Raw genomic sequence first — 15725 nt, forward strand, 5'->3', positions numbered from 1 at the left:
ATTTTACCAATAGTGGATGCTGTATTTTTCAAATGTTTTTCCTGCACATATTGAGAGGGTCATAATATTCTTGTCTTTTAATTTATTTTTTTTCAGATTTTATTTATTACCTTTTCTTTATTAATGTATTGTATAACATTGATTTGTAGATGTTGAACCACCCCTGCAGACCCAGAATAAATCTCACTTGGTCCCATTTAATAATTCTTTTAATGTACTGTTGGATTCTATCAGATAATATCTTGGTGAGAATTTTTGCATCCATGTCCATTGAAGATATTGGTCTTTGATTCTCCTTTTTAGTGGGGTCTTTGTTTTAGGAATCAAAGTAATGCTGGCCTCATAGAATGAGTTTGGACATTTTCCTCTTCTTTGGGAACAGGTTAGGTATTAATTAACAGAGGCTGGGTATTAATTCTTCTTTAATATTTGGTAGTATTCCCTTGGGAAAATATCCAGCCATGGAATCTTGTTTGTGAAGAGAGTTTTGATTACTGCTTCAATTTTGTTGTTGGTTATGGGTCTGTTCAGATTTTCTCTGTTTCAGGTTTGATAGTTTATATGTTTCTAAGAATGTCTGTTTCTTCCAGATTGCCTAACTTGTTGGCATATAATTTCTCATAAAATGCTCTTATAATTGTTTGTATTTCCTTGTAGTTGGTTGTGATCTCTCCTCTTTCACTCGTGATTTTATTAATTTGAGTTCTTTCTATTTTCTTTTTTGTAAGTCTGGCTTGGAGTTTATCAATCTTGTTAATTCTTTCAAATAACCATCTCTTAGTTTCATTGATTTCAGTAGAATACTGTGTTTTTGATTTTTAATAATTGATTTCTGCTCTAATCTTTATTATTTTTCTTCTGCTGGATTCAGGCTTTATTTGCTCTTCCTTTTATATCTGCTTTAGGTGTAAGGTTAGGTTGTGTATTTTGACTTTTCCAACTTCTTTAGAGAGGTACATAATGCTATATACTTCCCTCTTAGGACTTCCTTGGTTGCATACCAGAGGTTTTTGACTGTTGTGTTTTTGTTTTTATTAGATTACACGTATTTTTTTAATCCTTCTTTAATTTCCTGGTTGGCCTATTAATTCTTTAGTAGGTTACTCTTTAACCTCCATGTACTGGGGTATTTCCAGTTTTTTCCCCCCTTGTGGTTCATTTAAAGTTTCATAGCATTGTAGTTTGAAAATTTGCATGGTATTATCTTAATCTTTTTGTACTAGTTGAGTCCTGATTATGACCCAGTATGTGATCTATTCTGGAGACTCTTCCATGCAAACTAAAAAATAATGCATATTCTGCTGCTTTAGGATTAAATGTTCTGAGAATATCTGTTTAAGTCCATCACATCCAGTGTGCTGTACAAAGCACCTATTTTCTTATTGATCTTTTGCTTGGATGAGCTGTCCATTGTTGTGAGTGGGGTGTTGAATTCCCTATTATCATATTATTATCAATGAGTGTTTTATTTTTATTTTTATTTATTTATGTATCTGGTTGCTTCCATGTTAAGGGCATAAATATTTACAATTGTTAGATCTTTTTGTTGGGTAGACCCTTTTATTAGTATATAGTGTCCTTCTTCACCTCTCATTACAGTCTTCAATTTAAAATCCAGTTTGCAAAAAAAAAAAAAAATCCAGTATGTCTGATACATGGATGGCTACTCCACCTTCCTTTTGATATGTGTTAGCATGGTAAATTGTTATTTACACCCTTATTTTCAATCTGGAGGTGCCTTTGGGTCTAAAATGAGTCACTTGTATGGAGCATATTGATCATCTTGGCTTTTTTTTAAAGATTTTATTTATTTATTTATTTATTTATTTATTTATTTGATAGAGAGAGAGAGAGAGCACGAGAGGGGAGAGATCAGAGGGAGAAGCAGATTCCCTGCTGAGAAAGGAGCCCAATGCATGACCAGGTGAGATTTAACCATGGGTTTCAAGGGTGGTTCAACATTCACAAATCAATCAATGTGATAGAACAAATCAATGAGAGAAGAGAGAATAATTTCATGGTACTCTCAATGGATGCAGAAAAAGCATTTGACCAAATACAGCATCGATTACTAATTAAAATGCTTCAAAGTACAGGGATAGAGGGAATATTCCTCAATTTCATGAAATCTATCTATGGAAAGCCCACAGCAAATATCATCCTCAATGGGAAAAAGCTCACAGCCTTCCTTTTAAGATCAGGATCACGACAAGGATGCCCAGTCTCCTCACTCTTGTACAACATAGTGTTAGAAATCCTAGTAACAGCAATCAGACAATTGGCAATGAATAAGTCAAACTCTCTCTTCACAGATGACATGATTCTTTATATGGAAAACCCAAAAGACTCCACCCCTAAACTACTAGAACTCATACAGAAGTTCAGTAATGTGGCAGGATACAAAGTCAATGTACAGAAATGAGTGGCTTTCTTATTCACTAACAATGAAAATACGGAAAGGGAAATTAGAGAATTGATTCCATTTACTATAGAATCAAGAACCACAAAATACCTGTGAATAAACCTAACCAAAGAGGTAAAGGATCTATACTCAAGAAACTACAGAACACTCAGGAAAAAAATTGAAGAAGACACAAAAAGATGGAAAAGCATTCCATGCTCATGGATCAGAAGAATAAACATTATTAAAATGTCTATACTGCTTAGAGCAAGCTATACTTTCAATGCCATTCTGATCAAAATTCCACCGGCACTTTTCAAAGAGCTGGAGCAAACAATCCTAAAATTTGTATGGAATCAGAAGAGACCCCGAATTGCTAAGGAAATGTTGAAAAATAAAAACAAAACTGGGGGCATCACAATGCCTGGTTTAAAGCTTTACTACAAAGCTGTGATCATTAAGACAGCATGGTACTGGCACAAAAACAGACACATAGACAAGTGGAACAGAGTAGAGAGCCCAAATTTTGACCCTCAACTTTATGTTCAACTATCTATACAGTGGAAAAAAGATTAATTCATCAATGGATGAATGGATAAGGAAGATGTGGTTCGTATACACTATGGAGTATTATGCCTCCATCAGAAAGGATGAATAACCAACTTTTGTATCAACATGGATGGGACTGGAAGAGATCATGCTGAGTGAAATAAGTCAAGCAGAGAGATTCAGTTATCATATGGTTTCATTTATTTGTGGATCATAAATAATAACATGGAGGACATGGGGAGATGAAGAAGAGAAGGGAGTTAGGGGAAATTGTTGTGGGAGATGAACCATGAGAGACTGTGGGCTCTGAGGAAGTAACTGAGGGTTTTGTAGGGGAAGGGGGGTGGGGGGTTGGATGAGCTTGGTGGTGGGTATTGTGGAGGGCATGTATTGCATGGAGCACTGGGTGTGGTGCTTAAACAATGAATTCTGGAACACTAAAAAGAAATTTAAAAAATAAATAAAAATTATTAAAAATTATTTATTTGAGAGAGAGAGAGTCAGAGAGAGAGCACGAGAGGGGAGAAGTCAAGGGGAGAAGCAGACTCCCTGCTGAGAAAGGAGCCAGATGTGGGACTCAATCCCAGGACTCCAGGGTCCTGAGCTGAAGACAGTTGCTTAAATAATTGAGCCACCCAGGCTCCCTGGTCTTTTTTTTTTTTTAATCCATTCTAATGCTTAATGTCTTTTATTGGAACACTTACTTTCAGAGTAATTACTGAAAAATATGAAATTGGTGCCATTGTATTACCTATAAAGTCGTTTTTCCTGTAGAGTGTCTCTGCTTGTTTCTGTTCTTTGTTACTTTTGGTCTTTTTTCCATTCAAAGGGTCGCTCTAAATTCCTTAATGTAATTTGCAGTGGTGGTTTAGTATTCACAAGCTCCTTTATTATTATTATTATTATTATTATTACTATTACTATTATTTTGTCTTGGAAACTCTTTCTTTCTTTTCTGAATGACAACCTTTCCGGATAAAGTATTCTTGGCTCCATATTTTTCCCATTTAGCATGTGGAATATATCTTGCCAGTTCATGCTGGACTGCAAGGTCTCTGGAGACAAGTCTGCTGCCAGCCTTATGTGTCTACCCTTGCAGGTTAAGGGCCTTTATTCCCTAGCTGCTTCCAGTGTCCTCTCTCTATCTTTTAATTTGCAAATTTCACTATAATATATCATGGCATTGATCTATTTTTGTGTATTTTGAGGGGATTTCCCTATGCCTCTTAGACTTGCATGCCTGTTTCCTTCCCCAGATTAAGGATGTTCTCAGTTACAATTTGTTAAAATAAACTATCTGCCCATTTTTCCTGCTCTTCCTCTTCTGCGACTCCTATAATGGATATTATTTTGCTTTATGGAATTGCTAAGTTTTCTAAATCCACCTTTTGATCTAAGAGTTTTATTTACTTCTTCCTTTCAACTTCATTAGTTTCCATAATTTTCTGAGCAGGTTCAAAAATTTGGCAACTTGAAGCTTAGTTGTGTGCCTGAGATTAAAAACACTTGGTCACTGACTGAGTGAACACAGAGTTCACACGGAAAGCAGAGAGACAAAAGTGACTGGATGCTTTTCTTTGAGGGCTCACTGAAGAGTGGGGGTGGAAACTTTCAGCTCTGGGGCTAGAGAGAGGATACCACCATTTTCATCTCTCTCATTGTTGCTGAAAGCCTCCAGGGAGAAAAAGAGCACCACATAGGGTGATCCAGAGCTGTTTAAATAGAGTCCAGCCCTCAGGGAAGACAGGCACAATTCCACCAGGATGAGGGCACCTGAGAATCAGCAGAACTGGCCTTTCCCTAAGTAGATCAACAGGAGCAACTGGTTAATACCAAGTTTACTGATTATAAAGAACTGCAAGACTTTAGCTCTTGGGGAAAACAGTATATAGCATTTGTGGGGTTTTTAAAGTGTATTCTTTAGAGTTTCAGGAATCATATATATATATATATATATATATATATATATACACACACACACAAAATTTGGTTTCCATTCTTTGTATTTTATTTTATATTACTTTATTTTTATAAATATATATATATATTTTTTTCTTTATTTCCTATTTTGGGACCTAGTTTTTATTAACAAGCTAACCAAAATGCACCCAGAATCTAGTATTTTGTTTTGTTCTCTTTTGTTTCTGGTTTGATATTTATTTTGTCTGACTTTTGTTTTATTCTGGTTTGCTTTGTTATTTTTTAATATTTTTTTGGTGGGGGTACTGTATTCTCCTCCCTCTTTCTTCTTTTCTTTTCTGGAAATAATGATGAGACAGAGAAATTCACCATAAAATACAGAACAGGAGGTAGTACTCTCATGATAGGGATTTAAGAAATATGGTTATAAGAAGATGTCCAAACTAGAATTTAAAACAATTATTATAAAGATACTAGCTGGGATTTAAGAAAACATAGAAGATGCTAGAAAATGCCTTACAATAAAAATAATAGAACTACAATCCAATCAGGCCAAAATTAAAAATACTTTTACTGAAATGTAGTGAAAAAAAATGGATGCTGTAACATCAAGGATAAAATAAGTCAAAAGAGAAAGTCAATGATAGAGAAGACAAAATGATGGAGATCAAAGAAGTTGAAAAGAAGAGAGAAAGACAACTACTGGATCACTAAATGAGACAGAAATCAGTGATACCATAAAGTGAAATAATATTCAAATAATAGGGGTCCCAAAAGAAGAAAAAGAGAGAGAGAGAGAGCAGGGAAGAAGGTTTATTTGAACAAATTGTAGCTGATAACTTCCCAAATCTGGGGAAGGAAACACATTCAAGTGCAGGAGGCACAGAGCACCCACTTCAAAATCAATAAAGATAGGTAAAAAACATGACATATGATAGAGAAACTTGTACATTTTAGAGATAAAGAGTAAGTCCTGAAGGCAGCTCAGGACAAGAGGTCTTTAAACTACAATAGTAGAAATAAAAGGCTAATAGCAGGCTTATCCATAGAGACTTATGCTGGAAAAGACTGGAATAATATATTCATGGAATATATTCAGGAATTCATATTCAATATGTTTTCATACAATATATAATGTGTTCTAAATGGGAAAAATATGAAGCCAAGAATACTTTATAGAGAAGGCTATAATTCAGAATAAAAGGAGAGATAAGGAATTTCCAGAACAAACAAAAAGTAAAGGAATTTGTGAACACTAAACCAGCCCTGAAAGACATACTAAAGAATCTCTTCAGTGAAGAGGCAGACCAGAAGTAACATAGACCAGAATGAGAGACAATCTACAGAAACAGCCACTTTACAAGGTAATAAAATGGCACTAAATTCATGTCTTTCAATAATTACTCTGAATGTTAATGGGCTCAATGATCCAAACAAAAGAAAAAGGCTATCAGATTGGACAAACAAACAAACAAACAAGAGCCATCGATATGCTGCTTACAAGAGACTAATTTCTGACCTAATGACACCTGAAGATTGAAAGTAAGGAGGTGGAGAAACATTTATAATGCAAATGGACATGAATAGAAAGCCTGGGTTGCAATATTTCTATCAGACAAAATAGATTTTATTTTATTTATTTTTTAAAATATGTTATTTATTTATTTGACAGAGAGAGATCACAAGTAGGCAGAGAGGCAGGCGGGGGGGGGGGGGAGCAGGATCTTCGCTGAGCAGAGAGCCCGATGTGGGGCTCGATTCCAGAAACCTGGGATCATGACCCGAGCCAAAGGCAGAGGCTTAACCCACTGAGCCACCCAGGCACCCTGACAAAATAGATTTTAAAACAAAGACTGTAATAAGAGACAAAAAGGATAGCTATATAATCATAAAAGGGATAACCCAACAAGAAGATATAACAATTGTGAGACTATATTCACCCAACATGGGGGCACCAAAATACAGAAAACAGTTAATCACAAACATAAAGGAACTAATTGATAGTAATACAATAATAGTAGGAGACTTTAGGACCCTATTTACGTCAATGGACAGAGCATCTAAACTGAAAATCAACAAGTAAACAACGGCTTTGAATGAAACATTTGCCAGATGGATTTAACAGATACATTCAGAACATTCCATTGGAAAACAGCAGAATAAACATTCCTTCCAAGTTCACATAGAACATTTCTCAGAATAGATCACATATGAGGCCACAAATCAAGTCTCAAAAAATTAAAAAATTCAAAGTCACATTTTCTAGTGGAGAGGTTATGAAGCCAGAAATAAGCCACAAGAAATCTGGAAAGTTCACAAATACATGGAGGTTAAATGACATACTACTAAACAATGAATGGTCGAACCAAGAAATCAAAGAAGAAATCCAAAAGTATGTGGAAATGAATATAAATGAAAACACAACAACCCCAAATCTTTGGGATACAGCAAAAGTGGTTCTAAGAACGAATTTTATAGCAATACCGGCTTACCTCAAGAAGCGAGAAAATTTTCAAAGAACCTAAATCAGTACCTAGAAGAGCTAGAAAGAGAACAACCAAGAAACCCCACAACCAACAGAGGAAAGATATAATAAGGGTTAAAGCAGAAATAAACGATATGGAAACAAAACCAAAAGCACAAACAAACAAACAAAACTACAATAGAATAGATTAATGAAACCAAGAGCTGGTTCTTTGAAAAGAGCAACAAAAATCACGAGTCTTTAGATATATTCATCAAAGGGAGAGAGAGAATGCAAATTAAAAAAATGAAAGAGGAGAAATAAAAACTTACACCACAGAAATGCAAAGGACTGTAAGAGAATATTATGAAAAATTACATGTCAACATATTGAAAAAACTAGAAGAAATGGATTAATGAGAAACATATAAAGTACCAAAACTGAAACAGGAAAAAATAGAAAATGTAAGCAGACCTATAATCAGCAAAAAAAGTTTAGGCAGTAACCAAAAAACTCCAAACAAACAAAAATCTGGGACCACATGGCTTTATAAGCAAATTATACCAAATATTTAAAGAAGAATTAATACCTATTATTAAACTTTTCCAAAAAATAGTAAAAGAAGAAAAACTTCCAAATTCATTCTAAGAGACCAACATTACACTGATACCAAAAGCAGGTAAAAACACCACCCAAAAAAGAGAACTGCAGGCCAATATAAATACAGATGCAAAAATTATCGACAAATTCCTAGCAAGCAAAATGCAACAATGCATTATAAAATCATTCATCATGATCAAGTGGGATTTATTCTGGGTTGCAAGGGTGGTTCAATATTGGCAAGTCAATCAACATGGTATATCACATCAGTAATAAAAAGGATAAGAACCATACAATCATTTCAACAGGCAAAGAAAAAACATTTGACAAAGTTCAACATCCATTCATAATAACAATAATAAACTTCAAAAAGTAGGTTTAAAAAGAACATACCTCAACATGATAAAGGTTGTATATGAAAAACCCACAGGGAACATCATACTTAATGGGGAAAAACTAAGAGCTTTCCCCATAAGGTCAGGAATAAGACAGCGATGTCCATCTTACCACTTTTAGTCAATATACTATTGGAAATTATAGCCACAGCAATTCGATAAATAAATAAATAAATGGCATCCAAATTGGCAAGGAAGAACTCAAACTTTCACTATTCGCAGATGACATGATACTATATTTAAAAAACCCTAAAGGGTCCATAAAAAGACTACTAAAACCGATAAATGACTTATGTTAACTTTCAGGATAAAAATCAATGAACAGAAATCTGTTGCATTTCTATATACCAATAATGAAGCAGCAGAAAGAGAAATTAAGAAACCAATCCTATATATAATTTCATCAAAATAATAAAATATCTAGGAATAAATTTAAACAAAGGGGAGAAAGACCTGTACTCTGAAAATTATAAAATGATGAAAGAAACTGAAGACACAAACAAATGGAAAGAATTTCCATGTTCATGGATTGGAAGAAAAAATACTGTTAAAATGCCTATACTAAGCAAAGAATCTACAGATTTTATGATCTCCCTATCAAAATACCAACAGCATATTTCCCAGAACTAGATCAAAGAAACTAAATTTTTTTTAAGGACCAGAAAATATCCCAGATAGCCAAAATAATCTTGAAAAAGAAAAACAAAACTGGAGGTGTCACAGATGAACATAGGGTTAAAGGAAGGAAAAATAAAATGCGATGAAAACAGAGAGATTGACAAACTGTAACAGACACATGACTGTAAGAAACAAACTGAGGGTTGCTGGAGAAGAAGGAGGTGGGGGGATGGGCAGTTAGGTGATGGACATTAAGGAGGGCACTTGACGTGATGAGCACTAAGTGTTGCATGCAGCTGATAAATCACTAAATTCTACTCCTGAAAATAATAACATAGTAGATGTTACCTAAATAGAATTTAAATAAAAAATAACTGGAGGCATCACAATTTCAGACAAAAAGATATATTACAGAGCTCTAGTGATCAAGACAATATGGTACTATCACAAAAACAGACACATAGATCAATGGAACAAAACAGAAAACACAGAAATAAATCCACAATTATTAATCTTCAACAAAGCAGGAAGAACATCCAGTGGCAAAGACAGACTTTTCAACAAATGGTGTTGGAAAAACTGGACATCTGCATGCAAAATAATGAAACTGGACCACTTCTTAAAACCACAAAGAAAAATAAACCCCAAATGGATTAATGACCAAAATATGAGATCTAACACCATAAAATCCTAGAAGACAGCACAAGCAATCATGTATCTCATATCAGCTGTGGTAACGTTTTTCTAGATGTCTCCTGAGACAAAGGAAATGAAAACAAAAATAAACTATTGGGACTGAATTTTTTTTTAAAAAAAGAGAAATCAGAAAGGGAGACAAACTATGGGAGACTCTTAACTATAGAAAACAAGGTGAGGTTTTCTGGAAGGGAGACTGATGGAGGAATGGGGTAATTGGGTGATAGATATAAAGGAGGGCACATGATGTGATGAACTTTGGATGTTAAATGCAACTGATGAATTATTGAACCGTAAATCTGAAACTAATGATGTATGTTGGATAATTGAATTTAAAGAAAAAAGAGAAAAAGAATATTGAACAAGAAAACTGAAGCTGGCAGCATCATAATTCTGGACTTCAAGCTATATTACAAAGCTGTAATCCTCAGACAGTATGGTACTGGCACAAAAACAGACACATAGGACAGTGGAATGGAATAGAGAACCCAGAAATGGACCCTCAACTCTGATCAACTGATCTTCAACAAAACAGGAAAAAATATACAGTGAGAAAAAAAAGACATTTGTTCTTCAATAAATGGTATTAGGAAAATTGGACAGCCACATGCAGAATAATAAAACTGGACCATTTTACTGCACCATACATAAAAAACAAACTCAAAATGGATGAAAGACTTAAGTGTGAGAGAATAATCCATCAAAATTCTAGAAAAGAATACAGGCATCAACCTTTTTGACTTGGACCACAGCATCTTCTTGCTAGACATGTGTTCAAAGGCAAAGGAATCAAAAGCAAAAATGAGCTATTGGGACTTCATCAAAATAAAAAGTTTCTGCACAGCAAAGCAAAGAGTCAAAAAATGAAAAAGAAATCTACAGAATGGAAAAAGGTATTTGAAAGTGGAAATGTCTTATCAGAGAAAGGGCTAGTATTCAAGATCTATAAAGAACTTATCAAACTTAACCCCCCCAAAACAAAGAATCCAGTCAAGAGTGGGCAGGAGGGCGCCTGGGTGGCTCAGTGGGTTAAGCCACTGCCTTCGGCTCAGGTCATGATCTCAGGGTCCTGGGATCGAGTCCCACATCGGGCTCTCTGCTCAGCAGGGAGCCTGCTTCCCTCTCTCACTCTCTCTCTGCCTGCCTCTCTGCCTACTTGTGATCTCTGTCTGTCAGGTAAATAAATAAAATCTTTAAAAAAAAATAAGAGTGGGCAGGAGACATGAACAGACAATTGTCCAATTAGAAGACATACAAATGGCCAAATGACACATGAAAAAAATGTTCCATATCTCTTGGTATCAGGGAAATACAAATCAAAACCACAATGAGATATCACCTCACTCCAATCAGAATGCTTAAATAAAGAAGACAGGAATATGCTTCCTGTCTTGCCATTGGCAAGGATATAGAGAAGGAGGAACCCTCTTACACTCTTAGTGGAAATGCAAACTGGTGTAGCTATTCTGGAAAATAGTATGGAGGTTCTTCAAGAAGTTAGGTATAGAGCAACCCTACAACCCAGCAATCACATTACTAGGTATTTATCAAACATACTAATACAGAATACAAACATAATAGAATACAAACATACTAATTCAAAGGGGCACCTGGACCCCAGTATTTAAAGCAGCAATTTCCACAATAGCCAAAGTATGGAAGGAGCTGAGATATCCTTTGACAAATTAACGGATAAAGATATAGTTTATATATACAGTGGAATATTACTCAGCCATCAGCGAGGATGGATACTGACACAGATGGAACTGGAGAGTATTATGCTAAGTGAAGTAACTCAATCAGAGAAGCACAATATTCATATGGTTTCACTCATATGGAACCATGTGGAAGACCATAAGTGATGGGAAGGAAAACTGAATGGGAAGTCATTAGAGAGGGAGACAAGCCATGAGAGACTCTTAAGTATGGGAAACAAAGTGAGGGTTACTGAAGGGGATGTTGGTGGGAGGATGTGGTAACTGGGTTTGGGATTAAGGATGCTCATGATGTGATCAGCACTGGGTGTTATACACAACTGATGAATTGTTGAATATTACATCTGAAACTAATGATGTATTACTATGTGTTGGTTAATTGAATTTAAATTAAGAAAAAAAGGAAAAAATATTAAAAAAAACAAAATAGAAATGCAACTGGCTTCTGTGCATTGGTTTTCTATTCTGCCACATTGCTGAATTCTTGTATAAGTTCTAACAATTTTGGGGTGAAGTCTTTTGGATTTTCTACATGTCATCTGTGAAGAGTGAGAGTTTGCCTTCTTTGCCTATTTGGATGCCTTTTATTTCTTTTTGTTGTCTGATTGCTGAGGCAAGGATTTCCAGTATTATGTTAAATAAAAATGGTGATTGTGGACATCCCTGTTGTGTTCCTGACCTTAGAGGAAAAGCTCTGTTTTTCCCATTGAGGATGATATTCGCTGTGGGTTTTTCATAGATAGTTCTTATGATACTGAGGGGTGTTCCCTCTATTCCTACACTGTGGAGGGCTTTTATCAAGAAACGATGCTGTATTTTGTCAAAGGTAAATCTCTCATTTCACATTAGTTCTAAAGATGACACTGAAAAAAGTAAATATGACTCTATGCTTGCCAGATTTTGTAGGGAGCTGGTAGCTTTAAGTATATGCAATGGGTGGGAGCATGGATGAAGGCCACAATCTCACTGGGTAGACAGGGATTAGTCGCTCAGAAGATTGGTGTGTAATTGAAAGACAATGAGTAGTTGGCAGATCTCAACCAGCATCTTATCTCCCTTCTGACTGCCTGATTCTCAGGAATTGGAAAACAGCTGCCCTTTAGGGATTCTTGGATTGTCTCTCAAAACTGTTTCCATTTCTGGTTTAGAGCTGTCATAGGTTGGGAGAGAACTGTGGAGTGGAAAATAAGAGAGGCAGTCTATAGGGTGTCTCTCTCCAACTGAGGACCACTTTCTACCTCATCCAATCTCTTAGAGGAACCCTATTCCCCCAGGTTAGTATCCATATATGTACCCTATAGCCCAATAGGCCCGTAATTAATAAGATGCCTGCTCATCATATTTTCATTTGGTGGGTTCATATCAGAGCACACTCTAACTCTCCCAGTCCTTTATTCCCCAGTCAAGGAAGGCCTCGTGTAAAATTGTGACACTGACCTTCCCCCAAATCTTTCTAACTCTCCTATTCCTGCAAATTATTACTTTTAATTTTATTGTATAAGAAAAATATTCCCAATACCACTATGATGAATGGGTCTGAAAAAGTACTAGGGGTTGTGGATTGGGATAGGTAGGGGTAACTGGGTGATGGGCATTAAGGAAGGCATTTGATATAATGAGCACTGGGTGTTATATGCAATTGATGAATCACTAAAATCTACCTCTGAAACTAATACACTATATGTTAATCAATGGATTTTAAATTTAAGAAAGGACATATCTAAATTATACATGAATTTGAAAGGTTTCTGCCATACATTCCAGAAGCTGACCACACTTGTTATGTCTAAACAGAACTGAACTAAACACTTGTCAGTAGTGATTCCAGAGGACATATAGTTTCCGATACACACTTCTATACCATTTTGGACTTTGTAACATGTGTGTGTCTTACTTATTAAAAATGAATCAAGAATATTAATGTCATGGGACCCCTGGGTGGCTCAGTGGGTTAAGCCACTGCCTTCGACTCAGGTCATGATCTCAGGGTCCTGGGATCGAGCCCCACGTCTGACTCTCTGCCCAGCAAGGAGTCTGCATCCCCCTCTCTCTCTGCCTGCCTCTCTGCCTGCTTGTCATTTCTCTCTCTCTCTCTCTTTCAAATAAATAAAACCTTTAAAAAAAAGAATACTAATGTCACAGGCTGCAGCTATGTCATAGATATGGCTCTAGCAGCCTCTAGTGACATCTTGCCTGTTACCAACACTTGTGAAAAATAATCTACTGTACATCTCCTAGCTAACACCAAGTCTTTGGGCCATCACTCTCTTCTCCACTAAATGATCCTAAGAATTCTTGGAAGTTAGCACACACCAAATTTTGAGGTAAAAATAATTGAGATGTGCCTGAGACATCTTGATTTTTCAAAAAGCAAGCCAGAGTAATACCAATAACTAATCTGATATAAAATACTTACTATGGTCTAAGATCCTGTTTGGAATTAACTTATTTAGTTCTCATGGTCACCCAATAAGGAAGATATAATTTCTAACAACTCTATTTTACCGAAAAGGAAACTGAAGAAAAGAGAGGTTGAAGCCATTTGCAGAAGGTCAAAATCTTTTCAGAGATATCTGGAAATTTTTTTATTCAAGGACAATTAAGTCAAACAGTGGCAAGTAAAAAAGATAATGACTAAATAAACCAAAGTAAGTCCATGAGAAGAATTGTCTACTCACAAGAATATTTAAAAGTGGTTAATAGGAGACAAGATGGCGGGGAAGTAGGAGGAGGCGCTTTTTCAAGCTGTTCCCTAAAGTGAGCTGATTACCTACCAAAGAATTCTGATCACCCATGAAAACATCCTGAAATCTAAATTATACATGTCTGGATCTCTACAGGGGTAGAAGACACCAGTGGGCAGGTAAAGTGGAGTAGGAACTTTGGACTGATATTGAAAGATAAACAAAAGGGGGACGGAGCCACCAGAGGCAACTGATTGGAAAGTAATACCCCGATCTGAGAGTGCCCTGCGTCTGGGGACCAGCATTAACTTGGAGTCTGGTTGAAAGCACTCAAAGAGAGCAAAGGATTGCAGGGGGGAAATTATGGGAATCGGTGCAGCTAGGGACAGGGGCATAAGTACCTGAACCTAGGACAGCCTCCCCTGGCACTGAGCCAGAGAGAGTGCAGTGGAGAAACCAGGTCTTGGTCCTGAGCCACCAGCCACACACCAAGATCGTGTGGGGTCTGGCTCCTGTGAGGGGCTGGGAGCCTCGCCAGAAGGCAGAGGCTCCAGAGCCAGAGGGCAGGTGCTACAGAGCCTGAGATGCGAGCTACCCCCTGCTCCCCCGCGCTCTTAGACACGCGCCATTCCACCAGAGCCTGAGACGTGCACACACCCCCCACACTACCCCTGAGAGAGGTTTGAGCAAGCCCGGCACTCTTAGACCCAGAAAGACCATGCACTTCAGCCTGGGCCAGCGGGAAAATCACAGCATGTGATCGCTGCTTGGAACCTCTCTGGCAGTCTGGAGTTGTTGAGACAGCCACCACTGCTGTGGTTTTGGGTACATACAGAAGATCCTGTGTCCCCAGGGACCGAGACTCGGAACCTGCTCTGCCAGCAGCCAAGGGGGAATTATTTGGGCTCTGCAGCCAGACTGAGGCTTCTCTCTCAGAGGGAGATCAGGGTGCAGTTTGCCTTCCTCTAAACATACAAAAACCATCAAAAGCAGTCAAGGCAAGGAAAAAAAAAGTGAACAAACATAAAAAACTCCAGAGAATAAAAGCCTGAAAAAACCAGTTTCCTCAGAGCCCCCTCCCTTGAGGGGGGCGGGAGGACTTAACACAGGGAACATCACTGACTGAAAACCCACGTGGCAGGCCCATCCCCCAGAAAACAAACCAGGAAAGCAAAAAAAAAAAAAAAAAAAAAAAAGACAAGAGAACAACCACCACTACTTCAAAGGACAACTTTTATTTTTAACTCATTCCCACTATTCTGGTTCTATATATATATATATATATATATCCAGATGTACTGAACATCTCACTGTGATGGCAAAAAGGGTAAAATATTATATATATATATATATATATATATATATATATATATATTTATCGTTTTTCTCTCGTTTGGGTGAGGAATCCTGATTGCTCAGAAGGGTTGCAGGATGAACCTTCACAGCACCACAGTTGATATATCCAGCTACATCTGTTCAGTCATCTCTCACCAAAATGAATAGGAGGAGGAATGCCCAACAGAAGAAAAATACAGAAGATGGGCCTTCTGCAACAGAGCTAACGGCTATCAACATAGACAATATGTCGGAAAGAGAATTCAGGCTAACAATTATCCAGGCAATAGCTAGGTTGGAGAAAGCCATGGATGACCAAAAGGAATCGATTAGGGCAAAGATGAAAGC

The sequence above is a fragment of the Mustela lutreola genome, chromosome X, assembly GCF_030435805.1.
Source record: "Mustela lutreola isolate mMusLut2 chromosome X, mMusLut2.pri, whole genome shotgun sequence".
In the NCBI taxonomy this organism is placed as follows: Eukaryota; Metazoa; Chordata; class Mammalia; order Carnivora; family Mustelidae; genus Mustela; species Mustela lutreola.